General features: G+C 39.9%; 1 protein-coding gene across 1 annotated transcript in view; it reads left to right on the top strand.

The window, feature by feature from the left end:
• The first annotated feature begins 8,864 nt into the window (after positions 1 to 8,864).
• LOC121878478 overlaps positions 8,865 to 10,216 on the top strand; it is a 43,628-nt gene continuing 42,276 nt past the window's right edge. The window contains exon 1 of the mRNA XM_042384724.1: positions 8,865 to 9,161. The gene's annotated coding sequence lies outside the window, so the exon portion shown is untranslated. The remainder of the gene's footprint in view (positions 9,162 to 10,216) is intronic.

Raw genomic sequence — 10,216 nt, 5'->3', positions numbered from 1 at the left:
TCTACCCCAGAGAAAGTATATTTTTTTCATTCTACCTCTTGTACTACAGAAGAAAAAATATGAACCTGTACAGTACCATGTTCTGACTCAATAAGTATCAAGGTATAAAATCACTCAGACATTTGGTATTCGTTAAACGGATTTAACAACTAACAACTATTAAATAACATTCTAAATAATCAGTAGTTATCCTTATCATTGTTGATAAATCTTGCTGAAAAAAAAGATCATTGAAGTAGGCGTGAAAAGCAAATTTCTCTGTTTCTTTTCATTTCCTTGCCATCGTTCTGTCTCTTTCCGTATCTGTCTTTTACAGCCTTTGGGATCGTTATCTCTCGTGCGTCTCTCACTCTTCTCAGTCTCATCTCTTCCATCATTTTTCCTCAATCTCTCTTTACACCATTTCTTTTTTATTTCCATCATCTCTGTTTCTCAAATTCGACAACAATACTTCTATTACTACTACTACTTTTTTCCTTCAAATAACGTGGCCTCCAGCCTCCCCCAATAGCCACACCTTCGCAGCCATTTTATTACCTTAATATTAAATATCCTACTACTACTACTACAGTACTACTACGACTACTACTACTAATAGTAATAAAAACAACAATACTAAACAATAATAATAATAATAACAATAAATAATAATAATAAATACTACTACTACTACTACTACTACTACTACTACTACTACTACTACTACTAATAATAATAATACCGCACGTGTTCCTGCAGTCATAGGCCGGATTTCTGTGAAATATCCACAGCGACAACTGGAGGTGACATCGATTGTTGAAATACAAATCATTTACTCTAAGTTAATGTTACCTGAGAGTGACTTAGTCCTTGTTTGGATATCCTGTGATGAATATAGCAGGTAAAGAGGCCAAGAACAGCTCAGGAAATATACTCACTAATGCGGTAAACGGTTCTCTGTTAGTTTCTCCTGTTTGTCGCCATCATGAGTGGACTCCATTTACTCCCTTTGTCATAATAGTGAACAGAAAATATTATATTTGTTTCTTGGTTTCTTCATTAGAATTTATTTTTGTGTGTAATACTAAAGAACATCGTTCAATTTGGAGGTACATTGTCTCAGTCATCATTCGCTCGACTCACATCATGATTTTGAGAACAACCTGCAGGTTAGGTTAGGTTAGGTTATATACAGATAGAGACTAGTATACTGTATGTGTTGAGCCTATACTTTTTGTTGTACAACACTATATATGTATATACAGTATAGAGAGGAGGAGGGCAGGTAAAGTATCTATTAACACGGTGGAAAAATATAGACTTTTGTGTGCATAGAAATTCGCTGTTTTATATGTAAGGTTAACTATCTAAAGGGATTATAATAGGTGTGTGTGTGTGTGTGTGTGTGTGTGTAATAATAAATAATAATAATAATAAACGGTTTATTGAAAAAGTTTGCAGCCCGAAGGCTGAAAATATACATTGGACATAAATGACTTATTAGCCTACATACGGTAATTGGTTTAACAAAAGCCTTCATTAGAAAGGTGAAGGAACATACAGTGAACATACAGATTAATGTTTACGTAGATCATGTGAGCTGAGGTGTTGAACAGCAGACACATGGTAGCTAACTCCCTCACAGATGGCGTTATGAGGGGCATCGTGGTATAGTTCCTCACAGGTGGTGTTATAGGGGACTTGACGTGGTGTAGTAATTCCTCACAGATGGTGTTGCAGGGGGCCTGATGATGTAGTAATTCTGTACAGATGGTGTTATGAGGGGCCTCACATGGTGTAGTAATTCCCTCACAGATGGTGTTATGCGGGGCCTCACGTGGTGTAGTAGTTCCCTCACAGATGGTGTTATGAGGGGCCTCACGTGGCGTAGTAATTCCCTCACAGATGGTGTTATGCGGGGCCTCATGTGGTGTAGTAATTCCCTCACAGATGGTGTTATGAGGGGCCTCACGTGGTGTAGTAATTCCCTAACAGATGGTGTTATGAGGGGCCTCACGTGGTGTAGTAATTCCCTCACAGATGGTGTTATGCGGGGCCTCACGTGGTGTAGTAATTCCCTCACAGATGGTGTTATGAGGGGCCTCACGTGGTGCAGTAATTCCCTCACAGATGGTGTTATGAGGGGCCTCACGTGGTGTAGTAACTCCTTCACATATGGTGTTATGCGGGGCCTTACGTGGTGTAGTAATTCCCTCACAGATGGTGTAGTAATTCCCTCACAGATGGTGTTATATGAGTGAGGTGTGGCCCCAGGCCTTCCTATCGTAGACGGATTAACACATGGCTGGTTGTTGGGTCTCACGGGCCGTTATCACTGGGTACCTGGGACCTCACTGTGTGAAGGTTAACTTGGGTACGACTGTTACTGTTGAGTTGTTCTCACTGACTTAAGCACTGTTCACCACTGTTCACCTCTGTTTAACACTGGTTCCATTCCTTTCCGAAATGAAATTGTAACTTTTGGCGAGAACTTGTTGATATTCCGGTGGGGAGGAGGGTTCAGGGGAGGGAGTTGGTATGGGCTAACTTAACAGTTGACCTGGCTGCTCCGAGAGGAGCGCCAGGTACGTCTTGACCCTTCGGTGGTCAAGGATGTGTGTGTGTGTGTGTGTGTGTGTGTACATATCTAAGGATTATTTCAACCTGTTTTACATTTAACATGATACTGATTTTAGAACCCAAAGCACACACTATAAATGTCTCTTTTCCTCACACACACACACACACACACACGCGTGCGCGCACACAAACACACACACACACAACAGTATCGGGTCAACTTTGAACCCCTGATGTGAATCGTCTTGAAAGAAGTTCCGCCTCCCACAGCTTGTCTCATTTGCATAACGTTATGTGAGCTGAAGGTTGTTGAAAATTTCTGATAGGGTTTTCAGGAGACGTACGATCTTAAAGTCTTTCATGATAAACTGAGAAGACAGAATGGGAAGGAGGGAAGGGGCAAAGTTATGAGAGAGATAGATGGGGAGGGAGGAAGGGGAAGGTATGCCGGAGAGGGGGGCAAAAGTTATGAGAGAGAGAGATAGATGGTTGGGACTGCAAGAAGAGAGACGACTAACTAGGGTCAAGGCTGAGGGCCAATGGTCAGTTTTAAGGGCCAGTGATTTATGGTCACTGGTCAGAGCTGAGGTAGAGTAATCAGGGCTGAAAGCCTGAAGTTAGGTCTTAGGGTTGAAAGGCAGAAGTCAGGGATGTGGGTCTAGTAGTCAGAACTAATAGTCAAGGCTAAGGGCCAGGCAGTCAGGCAAGTGGAGGCCAGACCAGTATTGATCAGGGCGGAGGTGTTGGCCCTACATGACACATCATCGCCAGGTAGGTCACACCCCCACGTCAAGGCCTCGAGTCACACACACACCTACACACACTAAATTAACATCTCCCTTGCCTGGGGTTACGATAAATCTTCAGGTGAGTGTTTTACCTGACAACGAGCTATAAGAACAGTGGCTATTAAGGGTGTAGTGGACGGACACGGGTAGGGTCTGTGTGGAGTCTTTTGTGCTGAATTGAACTCCTGTGGTGGTGTCTTACCTGTAGTTATACCATGTCCCCAGGTGCAAAAGTCCCTCCCTCAGTGGCACTATAAAGCTGTGTGGGTGACTACCTAGCAAGGGACGAAGTCTTGACTCAAGTTCCCGAATAACATCTTGGGAAGGGGGTCTCTTACCGGCCAACAAATCACCTGCGGTTACAATACATTCCCATGTGTGTCTTTCATCACATGAATTTAAGTTACTCACTTTTTCTACGAGACTGAACAAGTTATTAACTCTCTCGTGCCTTTACCACCTACTGGAGAAGAGGGAAACAAAGAGAGGCTCCACTGAGAATCTCATTATACCCTCTGGAAATTCTATTCTAATATCTTACTTACACGCTCTCCTGTGTACTTTGCCACTCTCGACATCATTATTTATGACGATGAGGTAGCCAGTCAATCTGATAGGCTCCCTCCTTCTGTCTCAAGTGACTCAGATTTATATTTTGTGTTCATTGACTTGTCCTCGCTAGTTAGATTTTTGACTCAACGACTAGTCAGTGAAGGATAGGTCTCTCTCTCTCTCTCTCTCTCTCTCTCTCTCTCTCTCTCTCTCTCTCTCCTGACTCACTGCTACGCACTAAACAAGTCTTAACCAAAACAATGACGCAAGAATCACGTCCAACATTGAACCCGGGACACGAACACGAGTTAAAAATTGCATGATCAACCCGGGAATTATCTCTAACCAATGGGCCGACTAAATCCGCCTGTTTTATGTTAATTAATTGCTGCATATGGCCTTGTTTGGTACTACTACTACTGTTACGACTATTGTTGTTACTACTACTACTACTATTACTACTCCTACTACTGTTACTACTTCTTTTCTTTTTCTTTTTTTATCGTGGCCTCCATCCTCCCCCAACAGCCACACCTTCGCCGCCATTTTATTACCTAGCAGTGTTGAGTTAGTTGAGCCACCAATCTATGCGGCATTCAGTGACTGTAGCCTCATAGTCAATATATGCAACTGTTGTCGGCTTTGGGATCGATGCTTTCGTTCCCCTGAGGCAGAGCAAAGCCGACCGAAGGAGAGAGAAGGACAGTCGACATCTCATCCAGGCTGTAACATAACTTCTGGGCTGCTGCTTCTGTCCGGATATCACCTCCGCGAGTCTGGCGTAGAAGAATCTTGCACTTGGTCCCATACCACCAGAGGTTGTGAACACAAGAGGAAAGACGCTGCCTTGATCAACGTTCTGAATTCTCTCCCCTTATCCCCTTATCTTGTCGTTCTCGTTCCTCCTGTGTGCAGCATCGAGAGCTAAGTTACGGTGACATGCGGCCATGGAATAAAAAATTCTGATGTCGAAGAAGGCTCGCTGTCCCCGCGCTCAGAATCCTCGAGCACTGACGTCGACACGGACTTCGTTGGATGTGTTTGAAGTCCTGTGTTGGAAGATCTCACCGTCCAATGGAAGGAGGGTCGGTTCTACCATGACATCACGGCAGATTTCCTTCAATATATTTGCTGTGAGACCCCTTACTTCGTCATACTTCATGCATATGAAGCCCCCTTTCTTGCACACCATGGCGTGATGAACGTCATACGAAGAACACACGCACGCATTGAGAGGGCAAACCTTCTACTGGCCTACCGTACCTTAGATCATTGGCTCTTACTACTACTACTATTTTTTTTTATACGTGGCCTCCAGCCTCCCCCAATATTGCTACTACTACTACTACTTTGTTGGCCTCTAGCCCCCCCCATAGCCACACATTCGCCACCATTTTATTACCTTAAGATTAAATATCCTACTACTACTACTACTACTACCACCACTGTTACTACTGTTACTACGCCTACTACAACTACTCCTGAGAAGTTTCTTGATTTTATTTCAAAAGAGGTTAGTAGTTTTTTCTTTAAATTCTTCAGAGCATTCGTTATATCTCTCTCTATCTTTCTCTCTCTTTTCTAATTGCTCATTCTGTACCTCATTTTTTCTTTCTCAGACGTTATCTATCAAATAAATTTTCTCTCTCTCTCTCTCTCTCTCTCTCTCTCTCTCTCTCTCTCTCTCTCTCTCTCAATGTAATTTAACATCGGTTGGAAATCATCACAACACAAATCTACCAGGCGTTCTGACTTGATTTATTTGCCGACACAATAACATGTTGGTATTATATCCGAGGCGGACGAGGTAAGTTAGTGTCCTCTCTCCGTCTCTCTCTTTCGACAGACAGACAGACAGACAAAGACAGACAGACAGACAGACAAAGACAGACAGACAGATAGATAGCTGCCTATTTTCTTATATAGTTTCAGGTTACGTTTCCTTATCAAAAACATTTAGAAAACCCCACAACAAGTCAAAACATTGATTTTGTAGTCTTAAATACCACGAAATGGATCAAAAGATAAACAGGATTATGTAAATAAATGAATATTAGCAATAAGAAAAGTAGAAACATGAATTAGATGATACTGACATAAGCAGGATATATATATATATATATATATATATATATATATATATATATATATATATATATATATATATATATATATATATATATATATATATATATATATATATATATTGATTACATGAAGACTAGGCACCCCAGCTTATTTTACCTTAAGAATAATTCTGCTGATGCTAACATGACCAAACGTAACCTAACCTAACCTATCTTAACCTAACGCTAACCTAAGCTATCATTACCTAATTATATCTGACTATAACTAACCAAATATAATTTTACCTAACTTTACTTAGCCAAATATAAACTAACTTAATATAAGCAAACCTAACCAAATCTTACCTAGCTTAACCAAATCTAACTTAGCTTAACCAAATCTAACCTTATATAACCAAATCTAACCTTATATAACCAAATCTAACCTAATTTAACCAAATCTAACCTAATATAACCAAATCTAACCTAATATAACCAAATCTAACCTAATATAACCAAATCTAACCTAATATAACCAAATCTAACCTAATTTAACCAAATCTAACCTAATATAACCAAATCTAACCTAATATAACCAAATCTAACCTAATTTAACCAAATCTAGCCTAATATAACCAAATCTAACCTAATATAACCAAATCTAACCTAATTTAAACAAATCTAACCTAATTTAAACAAATCTAACCTAATATAACCAAATCTAACCTAATATAACCAAATCTAACCTAATATAACCAAATCTAACCTAATTTAAACAAATCTAACCTAATTTAAACAAATCTAACCTAATATAACCAAATCTAACCTAATTTAACCAAATCTAGCCTAATATAACCAAATCTAACCTAATATAACCAAATCTAACCTAATATAACCAAATCTAACCTAATATAACCAAATCTAACCTAATTTAACCAAATCTAACCTAATATAACCAAATCTAACCTAATATAACCAAATCTAACCTAATATAACCAAATCTAACCTAATATAACCAAATCTAACCTAATATAACCAAATCTAACCTAATATAACCAAATCTAACCTAATATAACCAAATCTAACCTAATTTAACCAAATCTAACCTAATATAACCAAATCTAACCTAATATAACCAAATCTAACCTAATTTAAACAAATCTAACCTAATTTAAACAAATTTAACCTAATTTAAACAAATCTAACCTAATTTAAACAAATCTAACCTAATTTAAACAAATCTAACCTAATATAACCAAATCTAACCTAATTTAACCAAATCTAACCTAATATAACCAAATCTAACCTAATATAACCAAATCTAACCTAATATAACCAAATCTAACCTAATTTAACCAAATCTAACCTAATATAACCAAATCTAACCTAATATAACCAAATCTAACCTAATTTAAACAAATCTAACCTAATTTAAACAAATCTAACCTAATTTAAACAAATCTAACCTAATTTAAACAAATCTAACCTAATTTAAACAAATCTAACCTAATTTAAACAAATCTAACCTAATTTAAACAAATCTAACCTCTAACACACACTGTATTAAACCATTTTGGGATGAGTTGCTAGTTAGTAAATATGAGTTGACGTTGTAAAATTAATCTAAGTTTTCCCATTCTACCATCTGATGGAAGACGTTTGTGTCCAATATTATGAAAGGTTAAACCATGTGTTTTTGTCTTAAAGTGAGATGTTGTTTACTGATGAGCAATGACAAGCTAACAGAGTCATTACAGTCTCGCCTGGAAGACGTCTACACCTTGTTTTATTTTCGAAAATATGAAAGAATCAATATGGAGGGGCAGCCAGGGGTGGTCTGAAAAATGGCAAATGAAATTCAACACCAGCAAGTGCAGCGTACTTAATATTGGAAGAACAAATACTTATAATGTATACAGCCTTAACAACATCAACCTAGAGAAGTCGACTTGTGAAAGAGACCTAGGGGTACTTGTAAGCCCGGACCTACGGCCTAGAAAACAGTGCGTTAATGTTCGAAATAAGGCAAACAGAGCATTGGGTTTTATATCTAGAAGTGTAAGTAACAAGAGTGCAGAGGTCTTATTGCAACTATATCTTGCGCTAGTCAGGCCGCACCTCGATTATGCGGTTCAGTTCTGGTGCCCCTATTATAGAATGGATATAAATTCACTAGAGTCGGTGCAGCGAAGAATGACAAAAATGATTCCGGGACTTAGAAACCTTCCATATCAGGATAGGTTAAAGAAACTTAACTTGCATTCCCTAGAAAGACGAAGAGTGCGGGGAGATATGATTGAAGTATTTAAGTGGGTGAAAGGAATCAATAAAGGGCATATAGATAAAGTTCTTATAATATCCGAGCAGGATAGGACTCGGAGCAACGGATTCAAGTTGGATAAGTTTAGGTTAAGGAGGGAGATAGGAAGAAACTGGTTCACAAATAGGGTGGTGGACGAGTGGAACAAGCTTAGCAACTTTGTGGTAAGTGCGGGAACTCTGGAAAGTTTCAAAAGGAGGCTAGATAGATTCATGGATGATAGAGAGTGGTAGTAACTCTCGACAGGAGCTGCCATGCACAGGCCAACCGGCCTATTGCAGACTCCTTATTTTCTTATGTTCTTATGTTCTTATGTTATTTCAAGACCCAGTGTGTGGTGGGAGCAGGGAGCTCTCGTCCCTTTCAACCCCCTCCTACACTCGAGTAACCAATAGCTGCAGAAAGACACAACACAGCTATGTGGTCACCAGGGGACCAATCACGAGAGCTTTCCACTCAACGTCATGTCCCCGGAGCCAATCAGAAGATGCTTAACCCCCCTCGAACACAGTAAGCGGGTCACCGGCTATATAAGCAAACGCTGACCCACCCGGCAGGACCTCCACCACAGTATAACTATTCCAGCTCGTGTGCGGAACAGCGGCTTGGTGGTGTGCAGTGGCGGCGAACACAGCAGAAAACAAGGAACAGGCATTTTATTTTATTTTAGAGCGAACGACCCCCGAGTGCTGCCACGACACACGAGCCACAAGGCGCAGGTGTGACTAGCGAGGCCGGGAAGGAACGTTTTATGGACTCGTGAGGTGAAGGTTGAGCTGGGCAGATCTGGCTAGGTGGCAGTGCGGCGCGCGACCCGGAGAGAGCAACTCCCAGCACCCATAGCAACAAGTGTCTCTTCTTCGTCTGCTGTCGCTGGTGAGTACCTACCTACCCAATTACCTGTCTACTTATATATTTACCTGTCTCTACATACCTATCTACCTATCTACCTACCCAGTTACCTGTCTACTTATATATTTACCTGTCCTACATACCTATCTACCTATCTACCTACCCAGTTACCTGTCTACTTATATATTTACCTGTCTCTACCTACCTACTTACCTGTCTACTTACATACATACTTACCTATTCATCTACCTACCTACCTACCTGTCTAACTATCTACCTACCCAATTACCTGTCTACTTATATATTTACCTGTCTATCTACCTACCTGCTTACCTGTCTCCCTACATACATACTTACCTGTTCACATACCTACACAAATTCCTGCCTGCCCAATTCCCCACCCACCTTCCTCTCTACACCCTACTGCATATATCTACACAACTAGGTAAGAACCGTTAATCTCCCTCTCTGTACGTTAAAGGATGGGCGATAACGAACCCATTTATCACCTATTTCCCACCAAGATGAAATAATTAGAACAAAAAGAAGATAAATTAATGATAAGAATAAATATAAGGTTGACGTAGGAGTAAGTTTAAGTATAACGAACTGAGGTGGAATTGATTAAATGAAAGTAGACATGGATGAAGGTGAGGTACCAGTCCAAAAAATATGGAATCACCTGTAAATTAACCTCCCAGTTTATATCACCTAATGATTAACCACCCTGATGCTGAACTAACCTAACATATCCTGTCCTAGCGCTGACATAACGCAACATATCGTGTCCTAGAGCTGACCTAACGTAACATATCCTGTCCTAGCGCTGACCTAACGTAACATATCCTGCCCTAGCGCTGACCTAACGTAACATATCCTGCCCTAGCGCTGACCTAACCAAATGTATCGTACTCTTGAGCTGACTCAACCTACCCTAACGTAACTGGTGGCTATATTCTTCAGAAGAAATAAACTTGGGTTTTGATCTTCGGGTGAGATAAGCTGGGGCTATAATATTCACATGACCCGAGATTTTTATTATAATTGTACTAAACTTCGTCATATACATAAGAACGAGA

The sequence above is a fragment of the Homarus americanus genome, unplaced genomic scaffold (assembly GCF_018991925.1).
Source record: "Homarus americanus isolate GMGI-L3 unplaced genomic scaffold, GMGI_Hamer_2.0 scaffold41027, whole genome shotgun sequence".
NCBI classification, from domain to species: Eukaryota; Metazoa; Arthropoda; class Malacostraca; order Decapoda; family Nephropidae; genus Homarus; species Homarus americanus.
Note: the sequence above shows the minus strand (reverse complement) of the source record. Positions and strands in the feature narration are given on the sequence as shown.